This window comes from Eublepharis macularius, chromosome 4 (assembly GCF_028583425.1).
Source record: "Eublepharis macularius isolate TG4126 chromosome 4, MPM_Emac_v1.0, whole genome shotgun sequence".
NCBI lineage: Eukaryota > Metazoa > Chordata > Lepidosauria > Squamata > Eublepharidae > Eublepharis > Eublepharis macularius.
The window spans coordinates 163,666,203-163,681,489 of record NC_072793.1 but is presented as its reverse complement, the minus strand read 5'-3'; positions in this window follow the sequence as shown (position 1 = coordinate 163,681,489).

The following is a 15,287-nucleotide window of genomic DNA, read 5'->3' as shown; positions in this document are numbered from 1 at the left end:
GCTTTCTAGAGAAGAAGTGGCCTCTTTGAAGTGGCCTCACATGAAGTAAATAAAGGTTTGGTGTATTATGCTTTTCTCTCCTTCGTGCTTCTCTTGTGAACTCCCGGGGTATGTCTGACCACTGTGGAGGAGGGCAGAGTAAGGTGGACTTTTTGAGTCTCCTCCAAAAAGACATCATATGGGAACTATGTTTCCTTGTCACTGCCTGTTTTAGGTACAGGAGTTTTTCATCTAAATGCCACTGGAAGACAGCAAAGAGGACAGAGAGAAGGTTAAAGGTAAAGAGGGAAGGATGTGAGCAGATGCTCTTACGTCAAATCTAAGCTTATAATCTACTTTGGTTTAGGATTCCTCTTTTGAAATGTGCTTGAAGATTTTGAATTGAAACGTGGAGAGGTAAAGCGCACTCCTGTATTCCAAACTTCAGTTTGTTTTATACTCCTGTAGCTGCCTTGGCTTGTGCCCTTTCACAAGAGCCCTGGGAATTGTAGTTTGCAGGTGCTGAGTGTTTTCCATGGGAGATCTGTAGCCTGCCTTTGCAGAACTGTATTTCCCAGGGTTCTCTTAGGGAGAGCACATGACTGTTTAAATCTGCAGTATGGCTATGATGTAAGGGACTAATCAAATTAGGGGCAATGTTCTCATGACCAATCACTGTGTTAAAGCATTCAACCCAGGAAGGTATTGCTGTATGGCTCCCCACATCAAAATGGTTGTGTGAATCCAATCTATTTTTATTTTATTAAAAAAAAGACACAAAATGAAGAGTCTGTTAAAATGAAATGTGATTGATAAGGAGTGACAACATACAGAGAGTGGTTTTATTGTGGTTGTGATGCTGTTGTGAAGGAATAGAATTGGCAGGTTGATGTTTCCTGTACCTTCACAGCAACATGCCCAAAGCTGTGTGTGGACCTTTTCACATTCACCAAAGTAACCAAAAACACAACTCCCGATGGGCTATACAGCAGGCTTAGTACCCCCAACCCTAATGGTTTCCCTAGATGTACCCCTTTACTTTATCTCATGTAACCAAAGAGTTATCACTCCTTTAGGAAGTAGATGGTAAAATACAACAAGTAAACACGTTTTTGATGAGGAAAACACCTAATTCTGCCTTAGGGTGCCTTGAAAGCAGCCCTGTACATGAAAGAGTGAGATACCAGGGTCCCCAACACTGCCTAGGCAAATGCCAGGAGATCTGGGGGGCAGTGTCTGGGGACAATGGAGTTTGATGTCACTTCTGTATGATATTCTAGGAATTTCTCATTTCTGTAAAGACCATAGAGATGAAGGAAATTCTTAGAGCATCACCACGAGGGGCATTTTTTCTTCTGGTCCTCATATACTTAAGGGCAGGAGATGAGGGGCCTGGGCAGTTGGGAAGCCTAGGAGATACACAGAGAATAATCACTATCTGGAAACAGCCCTAGGCCCTTTTCGCACTACCATTGCAAACCACTTTGGCTGCTGGTTGCTACTGGGTTTTTTGTGCCATTTCAGACAGAACAGCTTTGGCTGCCGACTGATAACATTTTTTTTAACCTTTTCACACAAAGCTGCTTGTGTCCTCTTTTGAATGTGGGGCTGGCTGTTTTCCCTGTTTTCGAGTTCTCCCTCACACAGCAATGTGCTTCCCATTCACTGTGGGACTGGGATGTCCATTGTGCTTCTGAGAATGTCATCTTTTTTATTTGCCTGCCTATTTCCAGCGTGTTTTCCATCGCTACACAGAGGCATTTGCTGCAGTAATGGACCACCTACACAGCAGTTTCCCTACTTTACCTGCCTCTGCCCCCGGCCCTGCCCCAAGGCTGCCATTTTTCTAGCCATTTTCATGGTAGAAATATATCTCTGCAACAAAAAGGGCTAGCAAATTAAACGAAAGCTGGGAATTCAAGAGAAGCTAATAGTCATGGAAGTAGGCCGTTATAATGTTGTTATGCTCTAATGCGTTCCGCATTAGATAGCATATAATGGTTGTCAATATAATGGTTGTTAAATTATGATATAATTAAATAATTACACGTGATTGATATATAACCTTTATTGTGGTTAGTTAGTTTTCACGAATTCTGCTCAGGTATGCTCTAATAAATGTCAGTTTTTTAAAAAAGCCTTCCAGTGGTGGAGGGAGTAGTGGCCATGGGGGCTGAGAAAAGGAAGGGGGGGGAACCCTGAAAGCAGACATTTAGGGGACAAAAAAAACCCACTCCAGTTTTTGCATGCCAAAGCAGAGCAAAACGTCCACATGGAAGCAACCAGAAATGCCTTCTATACAGCTCTGCTAAGTTATCCAAAAAGGCTTTTTCTAGTCCAGTTAATGTCTTTTTAACTAGAGGTGCTAATGCTAAAACACAGGTTGTGTTGGTACCTGCCTAGCATGTTCTTTACCACCACTGAGGAACTCTCCTTCTCCTGGTCAGCCATCTTTGGAAACATATTTATTTTATTTATTCAAACTCTTTGAAATCATTGGGTCTACAAAATGTCTTATATAAATAAATAAAATCAATGGGATATTTTTTTCTTTAAAAACCCGTAAAAATGTAATTAAACAAGTTTGAGGGCTCCCTGAAGAGTCCACTCCCTACAAGAGAGCTAAGCCTCATTGCTTCCATTCAAGATTGGGGGAAAAAGTTTCTTTCAAACAAGACTGTTTTTTAGCCAGTCCTTAAAGGAGTTAAGCAGAGAAGAAAGGGAACAAGGCAAGAGGGAACCTCACTGCCGCTGCTCAATAGACCTCATCACCTCTAACCTACCACCACAGCTCTTCCCAAGGGACACTTGAGTCCAAAGTCATCTTAGGGTTTGTTTTTGCTGTAAGCTTCCATTTTCATGAATGCTTTTGGATTTTAAAGCACAAAAAATTGGAGAAGTCATGAGAAATGTATGCCTGAAATTAATGATTTTTTCCCCTCATTGAGGTGACAGGCTTTTGAAGGGAGTGATAACTTTTTGCCTCCACCATTGCACGGACTTAGTAGTCTAGTTATGTTTGGCAGAGGTTTCACTGTAGTCTAGCATTTTATTTATTTATTGACTTACTGGGTGCAATATTTGGAAGTTTTCTTTCCATGTTCAGTTGCATTTTCTGTCAATTTTTATTTTATATTGCAGGGTTAGTGTAAATTTGAAACTGTGCCCTCTCGTTGGTTCTGATTTGCTTTTGTCGGGGTGGGGCAAACCCTGGTTGATTTACAGTTTACCCCACCATGCAACACACTTCCAGAAACATTGCAGTGTCGTGATGAGCTGTGTATTCATTGTGCAATAAATAACCACTTCTGTGAATCAGCATGTGCCTGGTAACTGCAGAGCAGACCCAGAACTGGGATTGGTATAGACAGGGCTTTTTTTCAGCGGGAACGTGGTGGAACGGAGTTCCAGAACCTCTTGAAAATGGTCACATGGCTGGTGGCCCCACCCCCTGATCTCCAGACAGAGGGGAGTTTAGATTGCTCTCCGCACCGCTGAGCGGCGCGGAGGGCAATCTGAACTCCCCTCTGTCTGGCGATCAGGGGGCGGGGCCACCAACCATGTGACCATTTTCTCCAAGGTCAACCTACTGAGTTCCACCACCTCTTTTCCCAGAAAAAAAGCCCTGGGTATAGAGATGGAACGGCTTACTCTGACGGTGCCAAATTCTTCTGTAATGTATGGAGCATTCGGTCTTGTTGTATTTGACTGATCCAATGACAAAGTGTGACAAAATGGAGGCTAATATTGAAAGCAGAAAAGATCAGAGTGGTGAATCAGGTGGAGAAGCAATAGGCGGTCTCTTCTGTGGATGGACTTACTGTTTTGTTTTTGGTATCACACTAGCAATTCATAAGTGGCACACCAGCATCCCTTGGGAATCACTGTATTAAGTTTCTGATGGAAATGATTGCCCCTCTTGGGCACGGCTGTGTGAATTCTTTGATTTGCAAAACTTAACTACGTTTTTGCAACTATGATTCTGAATTTTGTATGTATTATTCAAAAGGAACAAATATGCCAAATCTTTTTTTCTTTCTTTCTTTGCAGAGTTTGTTACACTGCTGCTAAACATGGGGAAGGGATAAGGAGTTATAGAAAACACTCAGATTTTGTCCTGTGGTCAGTAGATTTTTGTCTTGAGATTTCATCAAGTAATATTCATGTACTTCCAGGCCTGGCTTCACAGTTATCAGATTTTTTTTAGTTCACATAGAGAGCCTAGATTCTCAGCACACTGAATGTTATCCCTCTGCCAAAACATGGAATACACACATCCCAGCTCTTAAGGTGTGGTCAACTTTGCATGGATGCCGAATGCCAGATCTGTTGTGATTAGAGATGGGCACGAACAGAAATATGAACCAAAATTAAGCACGAACCACGCCGGTTCGTGGTTCGCGAACTGCGGTTCGTCAGATCCCATTTCTGATGAACCGCCATGAACTTTTAGGCTGGTTCGTTTGGTTCATTTTTTGGTTCGTGACTGCAGACAGCCTGGTGCCAATCAATCAGTTTCCTAGGCAACAGGGGATGGACTTCCTGCAGACCTTCTGCTACCCCAGAAGTGACCTTCTGCTGCCCTGGAAGTGGTTTTCTGACCTGGATGTGACATTTTCACAAACCAAACAACCTGGTTCGCGAACCAGGGGCAGGTTCGTGAAAGTTCGTGGTTCATGAAATTTGATAAACCACAAAGTGCATGGTTCGTTTTTTTCTGGTTCATGCCCATCTCTTGTTGTGATACAACCATCTGGTTATGGTTGACACAATCTGCTTTCAGAAGGATTAAAACAGCATAGTGGAGCTGCTCTCCAGATACCTGGCAAAGGAATCTGTTGGTTGCTTAAGTGTGAATTCAGTACTTTGCACATCTGTTAGCTATATGATAAAATGATTCTACAAAGGGGAAACTGAACAGATTTTAGAAAAATAGAGGAGCTGATAATTGAGGAATGTTCAGAATGCCATAGAGGTGTGTGTGTGCATTTTTATTGTAGTCCAGATGCTACAGTTCTGTTTATTTTTCCCCCAGTGGGTAAATAGCTGGGACTGGGGGTGGAGGGCAGGGTGTCATTGAGAACATATTAAAGAATGCAGGGGGTTAGCCCCCCCTTGGTCCTGATGAAAGAGCCATGGTTGTTTTTACGATGTTTAGGAGATCAGTGGTCAAACACCCTGCTTCTTGTCTAGCTGTATTTTGGGGAATTTGTCTTCAAGTTAAGCTGGCTTGGCATGTTGCTTTTGCAATCAGGTAACGAGTTTTTACCATAGCATACAAAAATGTAGTAAGTATTTTACCCTGTTTTATGTTGCACACTGTTCTAGAATGAGTGGTACTGATATTGCAGACTAAATGGGAGCAACTGCAAAAGATATATGAAATGGAAGAGTTTTCCTGAGAATGTCCATTTCTACCACCCAGGTTCTCAAAGAACATACTTGTGAATAGCATCTGTTGAAATCAGTGGCCCTTCAGCACATTACCACAACTGTGTCTTTGTGTGTGCATGTGTTTCTTACCTGTTCATAACCAACAAGGGTCTAATATCTTACATTGCTCACAGGAATGTGCTGAAGGTCTTTAGCGAAAATTGACAAGCCTATGTATGCTTGAAATGAAGATGAAAGCAACATTTGGGGGCAGCTTTTGAAAACACCTTTGCTGCATTCAGTCCTAATGTACCTTTCATCTCCATGGTTGAACTCAAAAAGCCAGCTGTGACAGCACTGATTATCTAGATTCGGTGATGTCATCCAAAAAATTTTTCCCCAATTCTGAGAGCCAGTTGTATGTTTTAGAATAAGTCTTTTCTTTTTTGTAATGGGGGAAATGTAGGAGACAAATGAATAATAATGCTTGAATGTTCACAAGGTGCTTTTAAAAATTAAAAAAGCCCACCTGAAGCGAGCAGGAGTTAGGGGCATGACCAGGGCTTTTTTTCTGGGAAAAGAGGTGGTGGAACTCGGTGGTTTGCCCTCGGAGAAAATGGTCACATGGCTGGTGGCCCTGCCCCCTGATCTCCAGGCAGAGGGGAGTTTAGTTTGCCCTTCGCGCCGCTGCGTGGAGGGCAATCTAAACTCCCCTCTGCCTGGAGATCAGGGGGCGGGGCCACCAGCCATGTGACCGTTTTCAAGAGGTTCTGGAACTCCATTCCACCGTGTTCCAGCTGAAAAAAAGCCTTGGGCATGACTGATGAAGAAGCCAGTAGCTGATGTTGGTACACAACTCTGTCGGTACATTGGGAAAGAAGTGCTTCTCATGCAGCTGAAGGGCTCACTCTTTGTTTTCATTATGTCTGCCTTTGATGTTACTTGGGAGTAAGCTCTATTAAGCTCTTTGGGGCATAAATGTATATGATTGGGTTGTGAGCTGGGAGCACCTCCCTTGCCTACCAAAGCAGATGCTGTTTATGTATTTATGGTTTTTAAACACTATATATAACCTTTTAGTTTTACTAATTCTCCTTGGCAGGATAGCCTTGTTATAGAGGATTGTCTTGAGTGTTGTGTCTTTCCTTAAATTCTGTATCCAATTCAGGCAGGCACAATGTTACAAAAAGAGTTACGAAGCCTTATTTCTGGAGAAGTCAATCATTAACTGTGGCTATCATCCTTGCCACCTGTAGTCTCTCTGGATTTATAAGAATAAAAGCAATTCATTCCCAGAAGGTGTATGTGTGATTTTTTTTTGTATATTTGTGCTTGAAAAGAAGAGCCGTTTGCATTCTGCTCATTTCCATAGATCTAAAATCTGCATTCATTGTTGTTGTTGATATAGCAGTCCTTGACTTTCCTGCACACATCATATGCATGCCGTGGGGGACCCCTACAACAGCCCTTTGAGGTCAGTAGTAGTATCCTTTTCTAGCATGTGGAAGGCTGAGAAGAACTGCACACCTCCTGGTGTACACAGTGGCTTCTCAAAGGCCAGCTGGAGGAGAGTTTGTGGCTGAGCTGAGATTTGAAGCTTTTATGTTCACTCGCCTCTGCTATACATAGATGTTCTTAGGAGTATGCTGTTTCAGCTGGTACATAGACTCGGGAGTAGGCAGCAGGCAAATGCCTGAGAGGGGGAGGGTATGGGGTGCCACCACTGAAAAGGCCTCACTACTTGTGAAAACCCATCACACTGCAGAAGAAAAAAATAGTGACTTCTTATTATCACATTGCAAAAGCCAGGATGTAAAATCACTGCGTAAAGAATGAAATAACTCTCTTTTTGAGAGTGATATTAAGACACTTACCATTTTTGTTTTAAAACCACCTATCTTGGAATGGCTGTGTATGCTCCACTGTGGCATGGTTGCCCCAAGATCAATGGCAAATGCAGCACCTGAGTTTTGAAATGAAAGATGTGGGAGGTCTCAAATGTGTTACAAGTTTCCGAAAACAACATTTGTGCAGTCCCTTTTTTATTAGGATCAACCAGATATAATAAAATGAGTGCAAGCTTTTGAGTTACCTGCAACTCTTCATGAGGCTGAATGTTCAGTACACAAAGGGGAGGAAGAGAGAGAGAGAGAGAGATGTTTCAGGGCATGGTGGAGACAACTTATGGTCTTAACATGGAATGCAGATTTAATTATATTAGTTGGTGCTGGGTGCTGGGTGCAAAATAGTGTTAAGGGTGCATCAAAGGCTACTGGGACAGAGAAGCAAAGGGGAAAAAACCCAGAAGTTGATCAGATTTCTCCCAGTTCAGGCCTGATTTTTTTAATTAAATACATTTTTTATTATAAACAATTACATATATATAAACAATTACATATATACTAGGTATTTTTCATATAATGATATTGTCATTACAATTGTATATGTAACTTAAAAATTTACTATATACTAAAATAATAACTATATTGCATTGTTCAATTTTTAACAAATAGTAAGCATTTACAGTATTTTAATATTTTCACTGTTAACTAAAAGATTTGACATTGTTTGAAAATCTAAAAGTTTAAAATAATTTAATATATTTAATTTGGAGACTAAATGTCATTCTCGGTGATAAATTTAATAGAGGGGCATCTGTTTTTCATAGAATCCTGTGGTTTTTAAAAATTCTGTTGCTTGTTGAAGCACAGATTTGAATATACAGCAATACTTTGTAAAGCAAACGGGAGGAGAAAAACCAAGGCGGCCCTTACATTAATACAGTTTAGATGGTAAGGAATCAATAGAAGAACCACTATGTTCTGTTATAAAGACTACCGTGTTTTTTCCTCTCGAAGTTCAGTCACGTAAGGGCTGTGTGTGTTTGAGTTACCAATGTGGAAAGGCATCAGAGTAACTGCAGGGTTTTGATATTGTCAACAGGAGAATAGCTATATTTTTTTTCTCTGTCCCAATAGCCTTTGATGATTTCTGAAGCTTGTTTTGCATCCCACACCACAACATCCAGTTAAGTCTGTACCATATCCTGATTAGTGATGGGCACGAACCGGGAAAAAACAACCATGCGGTTCGTGGTTCGTCAAATTTCATGAACCACGAACTTTCACAAACCTGCCCCTGGTTCGCGAACCGGTTCGTTTGGTTTCTTGAAAACGTTACATCTGGGTCAGCAGATGGTCTGCAGGAAGTCCATCCCCTGTTGCCTAGGAAACGGATTGATTGGCACCAGGTTGTCTGCAGTCACAAACCAAAAAATGAACCACACGAACCACCCTAAAGTTTGTGGCGGTTCATCAGAAATGGGATCTAATGAACTGTGGTTTGCGAACCACAACCCAGCCTGGTTCGTGCTTAATTTTGGTTCGTATTTCATTTCGTGCCCATCTCTAATCCTGATCACTGTAGTGGTTAAAGTATTGAACTGGGAGCCTTCTGTTCAAATCCCTACCATCCTATAGAACTTTACCAGATGACCTTGGGCTAGTCAGACTAACCTACCTTACAGGGTTGCAATGAGGATACAATGGAGGAGGAGAGAACCTTGTAAGCCCCTTTGTGTCTCTCTTGAGAGCTTCAGGTATAAGCGAAGTAAATGAAGCACCCAAACTGCCGCCTCGGAGTGGGGGTGGATTCCACCATGCTTTGAAACATTTTTTTCACCCCTTTCCCTTTTGATGCTGAACATCCAATGTGCTAAAGAGTTCTGAGGAACTTAAAAACTCGTGCAACATTTTGTGATATTTTATTCTATATTTGAATACAAAAAATACAAGAGTAGTCAGTAGCTGCTGCTAGCCACAAGGTGGTGGTGTTGAGTCATCACAGGTTTTAAGAGTTTACCTCAAATTGCTGCTTTTTGCTTTCCAGTTGGGAACAGGAAATGATAGAAATTTGTTTCTTCTGCCACTCTTCTTGCAATTTCCTCTCATTTTAACTTCCTTTTCCTAATTTTGATGTTTCTTCAGTCTTTGAGAAGGGCAGATGAGGGCAATTAAAATTCCTGAAAATATTATAATAATACTATGGAGGGCTCAAAAGCAGTAAGCAACAAAAATGTATTTACTTATTTATATTTGTTATTTACATTATTTATAGTCAATATTTCTCACTGAGACTCAGGGTGGATTACATAGTAAAAGTCAATATGAAAATTGGCCAATAAACAATACAATAGGGCAAGAGAGCAGAAACATGAAAACAAGCAAAAATCCAAAATGGAGCTGAAGAACAACAAAAAAGAAACAAAACATAAAACAGCATGGGGCTGTAAAATGTTTCACAACATATTATCCCAAGCCTCATCTGTGCAGCAACAGAAAGAGGTGGCAGTTGGGTGGTGCCACTTCAGATGCCGTTTCTAAACTGTTGACTTGCATGTGGTATTGCTTTAAAATTCTGCCCTGTAAATAAGAATCAGGTATATTAGGGAGAAGGGCTTCAGCTCAATTCACTTCCAACTGTTAGTCTTCTTTCTACAGCCAAGCTTTTAAAGCTAGGGCATACTTCAGAAAATGATTCCTCCACCTGCAGTCTAAAATGGAATAGCCTGCGTTTGCCTTCTCAGAACAAACCAACCCGTTCCTGCCTCTGTCTGCTGCAGCTGGAGACCAGTTTTAGTAATCCTCACAACAGCCCTGTAAGGTACAGCAGCCTTATATTCCCTTAGGGGATTTATTATCAGCCTGTGAGAGAGAGTGGCTTGCTTTAAGGCCACCTTGAGAATCCAAGGTACAGGACTGTCTCTTGGTTCCTACTAAAGACGTTAGATATTTATACCCTGCTTAGTGCAGGATCTACAGTGGCTTACAACTCCATTCTCCCCATCTCCATTGCATCCTCACAATAACTCCACGTGAGGTAGGTTAGGCTGAGTGTGTGTGACTGGCCCAAGGTCACCCAGCAAGCTTCCTGGCAGAGCAGAGATTTGAAACTGGGTTTCTCTTCCTGTTTGAACACTCTAACCGCTACCTCAGCTCTGGAAGTGTTTTCTTATACACAGGAGGGGTTGAGATAGGTAGAGCCTTCTGGGGTAGAAAGAGCTGCCATGCTGCCAGGGGGGCCTTTAAAGAAATGAATGGAAATCAGATACTTCATTAAGCATCTCTCCAGGTACATCAGTGCCTATGTATGTATTTATATATTTTCAGTGCTTTTTTCTTTTTTGAAAAAAAAGGTGTCAGTACTCACGATGTTTGCCATTTTGGAAGACCCAAGCCCACCAGCTGAAAGAGGGTCTGGTACTGCAGAAAGAAGTGCCAGTACTTTGTACCAGTGCATGCCACCAGGAAAAAAGTCCGGGATATTTATATCCTACCTTTCTCCCCAATGGGGACTGAAAATGGCTGACAATATCACTTTACCCCTCCCTAAGTATATTTATTTTATTTATTTGTTATTTATAGTCCGCCTTTCTCACTGAGACTCAAGGCGGATCACACAGTATGAGGTTAATACAAACAGTATCAAGTACATTTCAATACAACACCGTAAGGTAAACAGATACAAGTTTAAAAGACATAGCATTAGCAAGGATCCAAGACAGAGTCGAAAAAATCCTGGAGCAAAACATAATCAATTCTAGGACTAACATTAGACAACATGGAATGCTGGTTGTACATAGGAGTACATATTTAAAGCAGCAGATAATATATAAGGCAAAAATAGTGCTGTGAGGCAAGCTGGGCTGAGAGAATGACTTGGCTAAGAAAGTTTCTGAGTGGGAATTTGAATCCAGGTCTTCCATATCCTAACAGCTGCACTATATTGGCTGTCAAAAAATAGCAGATCAGTAAGAATGCTGTTTACGTTCAGAAATATTTTTCTAGTTACTGTTCTTGGGGGGGAAATAACTTCCTTACTTCCTTTTATCTCCCACCCTTTTAGGCATCATGCCATATTCAGGAACTAAAGGAGGCTTTTTTTCCAGGATCACTTGAGTATGAGAAAAAGAAAAAGGCGATAATAATCTTGACAAATCCACTATGAGATAGGCAGAGGTGGGGCAGGGGGTGGAGTAGAGTTTGTGCACTACCATTTAGGAGAAAGTGATTGTTTTAACTAGAAATATTCCTGTTTAAAATATCGATTTCCATCTAATATCTAATAGCTGTGGCCAGTCGCCACCCTGTGGATCCACGCAGCAGCAGAAGAGGCCAAAGACGGCCTTCCAGCCCCTCAAATGGCCACCGCGATGGCCATTTGAGTGGCAGGAAGGATGTTCTCAGCCTTCTCTGACACCCTGCGTGCCCACGCAGCAGCGGAAAAGGCCAAAAACAGCCTTCCCGCCCCTCGTGGGAGGAGGGAGAGGATGCCACGGGCCCACAAGGCAAGGTGGGGGCTGGGGTTTGGGCAGCTTAAAGGGACCTGCCGCTTGCAAGCAGCAGGTCCCTTTAAACTATCAGCTGGCAGGTGACAAGGGGGGATCCCCCCGCCTCCTGCCAGCTGATAGTTTAAAGGGACCTGCCGCTTGCAAGCAGCAGGAAAAGTTTCTGGGGAAATGGCCATTTAAACTTCCCCTTTATGACCCAAACGTGCCAGTAGACCAGTTCATGGAAACGAGCTTCCACGAACCACCGCTTCGCGAACCACGAATCGGCCTGGTTCATGTGGTTTTTTGGGGGTCGTAATTCGATTTGTGCCCATCTCTAGGCAAAGCCAGGGGCGGGGGATGTGATTCCATTGAGTTCACCCTCCAAAACTGCTATTTTCTCCAGGATAATTGACCTCTGTAGTCTGGCGACCACTTGTAAATTGGGAGAACTCCAAGCTCCACCTGGAAGATGGCAACCCTAGTTCAAATTCCCATTCTACCATGAGCCTACCTGGGAGAGTGATTTCAGGCCTGTCACTGGGCTTTTCCATACAGCTTGAATGCAGCCCTGAGTTCTGCATGCAGTCTTCAAATTGCTTCCTATAGTCTTTCGAGTTCTCCACAGCAAAGGCTGCACCTAAGGCTGCTGGTCTCCCAGTGGGGGTGGGAGATCCCCTGCTCCCAGCCCCTGCCCCTCCCCATGCAACTGGCCAGCTGGAGGAAAAGGTGCAGAAATGGGCTTCCCAGGGTATGCTCCCAGCGCAGCATGACAAAGTCACTTCCAGGAGTGCTCCTGCACAAAGACTTTCTAGAGACGAGGGCTGGGTTCACCATCCTGCTAGGAGGGTAAGGGACCTGGCAACCCTAGCTACATCTGCTGCAGAAACAATTTTTCCCTGGATTTTCTGCAATATTTTCCCCTGAGCACCTACCTCAATGTTTTTTTTAATAGTAAAGTTAAATGACAGCTTCTTTGGAATGCTGAATGTTTGGTGTAAGCCCTGGCCCTGCCTTTCATCCTCCCCTTTATCCCCGTGCATCCTGATTGGTTGAACAGCAGTGTGCACCCACACCCTTTCCTCCCTTTCTTCCCCCACCCCTCTTCGCCTTCATCCTTTAAAATAAAATATCATCATTATCCATTATTGTGTGTGTGTGTGTGTGTGTATACTAACCTCGGCAGTATGAAGTAAATTGTCTTGTCACCAACACAAGCTATTTAGGATGACATTTTGTACAGGAGTGCTGTTTTTCCTGTACTTTTTAGTCCGGGTTTTTCCTTTTTAAAAAATTAGGCAATGTTGCAACATTGTTTTATTTTTATTTTTTAATCTCACTTAATATTTTAAAGTTTCTATCCAGAATGTCTCAGCCAATCAACACACAGAATTGTTGTTTAATTTAGAGCTCAAATAAGACCATCCGATCATTAACAGACAAGTACATGTTGAGGAAGAGGTTAACCCCAGCCCCTTTTATTGTCCCAAAGTTATAACTTTGTAATGCATGTTGAGGGGGGGAAAGGCTGACAAAACTGCTAATGCTGACATCCCTCAGAAACCCCACAACAGAAACAGGGCATTTTTCAGTGCAGAATATGGTTGCCAAGTCCCCTTACCCTTCCAGCAGGAGGGGGGGAACCTGGCACTTACCGGACAGATGTTCTCTCATGTGTGTGTACTCCCACTGGCCATGATGACGTCACTTTCGTGCTTGGCGGCAAGCATGCTGCCATGCTTCAAAAGTGCCAATTTGGGCCCCTGGGAAGTGCAGGAACATACCCACCGCTGGGCACAATGACATCACTTAAGGAAGTGGTGTTGTTGCAGCCAGTAGGAGCGCACCTGTTGTGTGCTGGCCCAGGAGGTTTTTTGCTTCCTCGGCCCGTTCCCTGGGCCTTCCCCCCCCCCCACTGGCCAGGTGAGTGGGGGGGGACCTGGCTGCCCTAGCGCAGAAATAACAGCCAGATACCACTTTGGTTCAATTCCCTAAAGTGTGGGATTACAGAAGCCCAAAGCAGATCCAATCCTTGCAGGGTGAATACCCAGAAAACCCGATGTAAGTGAACATGCAAAAAAGCCTCTCAGCCTAGCTTACCACACAGAGTTGTTGTGAGGAAAAAATTGAGGCGGGGAGAATGCCTTGAGGAAGGTTAACAAAAATGGCACCCTGAAGTAGGTTTACAAAAATGTACAAGATACAGGATTGTATGACTGAAGAGACTTGGGTTCAGGCTCCCACTTTGCCATGAAGCTCAATTAGATGGCCTTGAATCAGTCACTCCCACTCCCAGCCTAACCTCCTTCAGACGGCTGTTGTGAAAATTAATGAAGAGGAGAACAATGTACACTACCCTCAGATATTTCTTAGTGTGTTTCAGATAGCGGTGCACATCTCTCCTTCAAAAAAAGTATATATATTTTGAAGGGGGGAGTATATTTATTTATTTGCCAAGTTGATACAAAATGCAATTCCTTACAATGCTTCATTATCAGTCCTTTTCAGTCCTGGCCCCAGCCTGGTGGAGACCCGGGCCCAGCGGGACATATTATCGTTCTGCCGGGCCTGTAAGACAGAGTTGTTCCGCCAGGCGTTCGGTGGTTGAAGGGGGCAGTGCCATGTCGGCCTCCCACCTTTGGGGTGGGGGAGGGTTCTCCCCACCATTGCACTTAGTTAATTTATTTCATTATTGTTTTGTATGTTGATTTTAGTATTGTTTTCTTGTTTTTATCAATTTCAAACTGTTCACCGCCCAGAACCCCTGGGGATGGGCGGTATATAAATTGAAATATAAATAAATAAAATAAATAAATAAAAGTATTCTAACGGAGTAATACAATACTTTCCTGGCAGTAAGCCCCATTGAATTGATCTGAGTAGAATTCTGAACAGACCTGTTTAGGATTGTTCTCTTTATCATCCTGAGCCACGCTTTCTAATCCCAATAAAGGACAGGCGGAGCAGGGAGGAGCACCTGAGTTGCTCTTACATAATGGCCAATTTGCCCAGAGAACTCAGGAGTTCTGGTTCCTCTCCCTGCTGTGTTGTTTTTTTAAAACCTCCCACAGCTATTTCTCGCTTGTCACATTCCATCAAAATAAACCATGTATTTTAAAAAGAGGCTATGTGAGAACATGAATAGGAAGTGCATTTACACCAGTTTCTTAAAAAGCAGGGGTAGCCTAGGGGAAGGGAGCAGGGCTCCTGGATTCTGTGGAGGCAACAGGTGGGCTTCAACAAGCTCCTGTGAACATTTCTTTGAGGGGGGGAAATGGCCTCTCAGCCCCCGTCCCTACAACGGGCTTGACACATTTTCTTTGCGGCCCTGCTCTGTCCTCAAGGCCATCCTTTGGGGAGGCGCAGGCCTTTCTTGGGGAAGGCTTGGGTGTGAGAATTAAGCACCGATGACGGGGCTGAAGCCAATAGAGGGCAGGAGAAGCGCGACGTGGCACAAACAAGCAACAGGGCCACGCCTTGGGCAATCTTGCCCCAGGTAAGTAACTCGTCCGTGGGAAAGCTCAAAAACGGTGCCAGCCCTCCCTCTAGTGGCCGGGTATGGAAATGGCGACAAGTGTTCTAGCAACTTTGCCCACCGCTCCGCAAC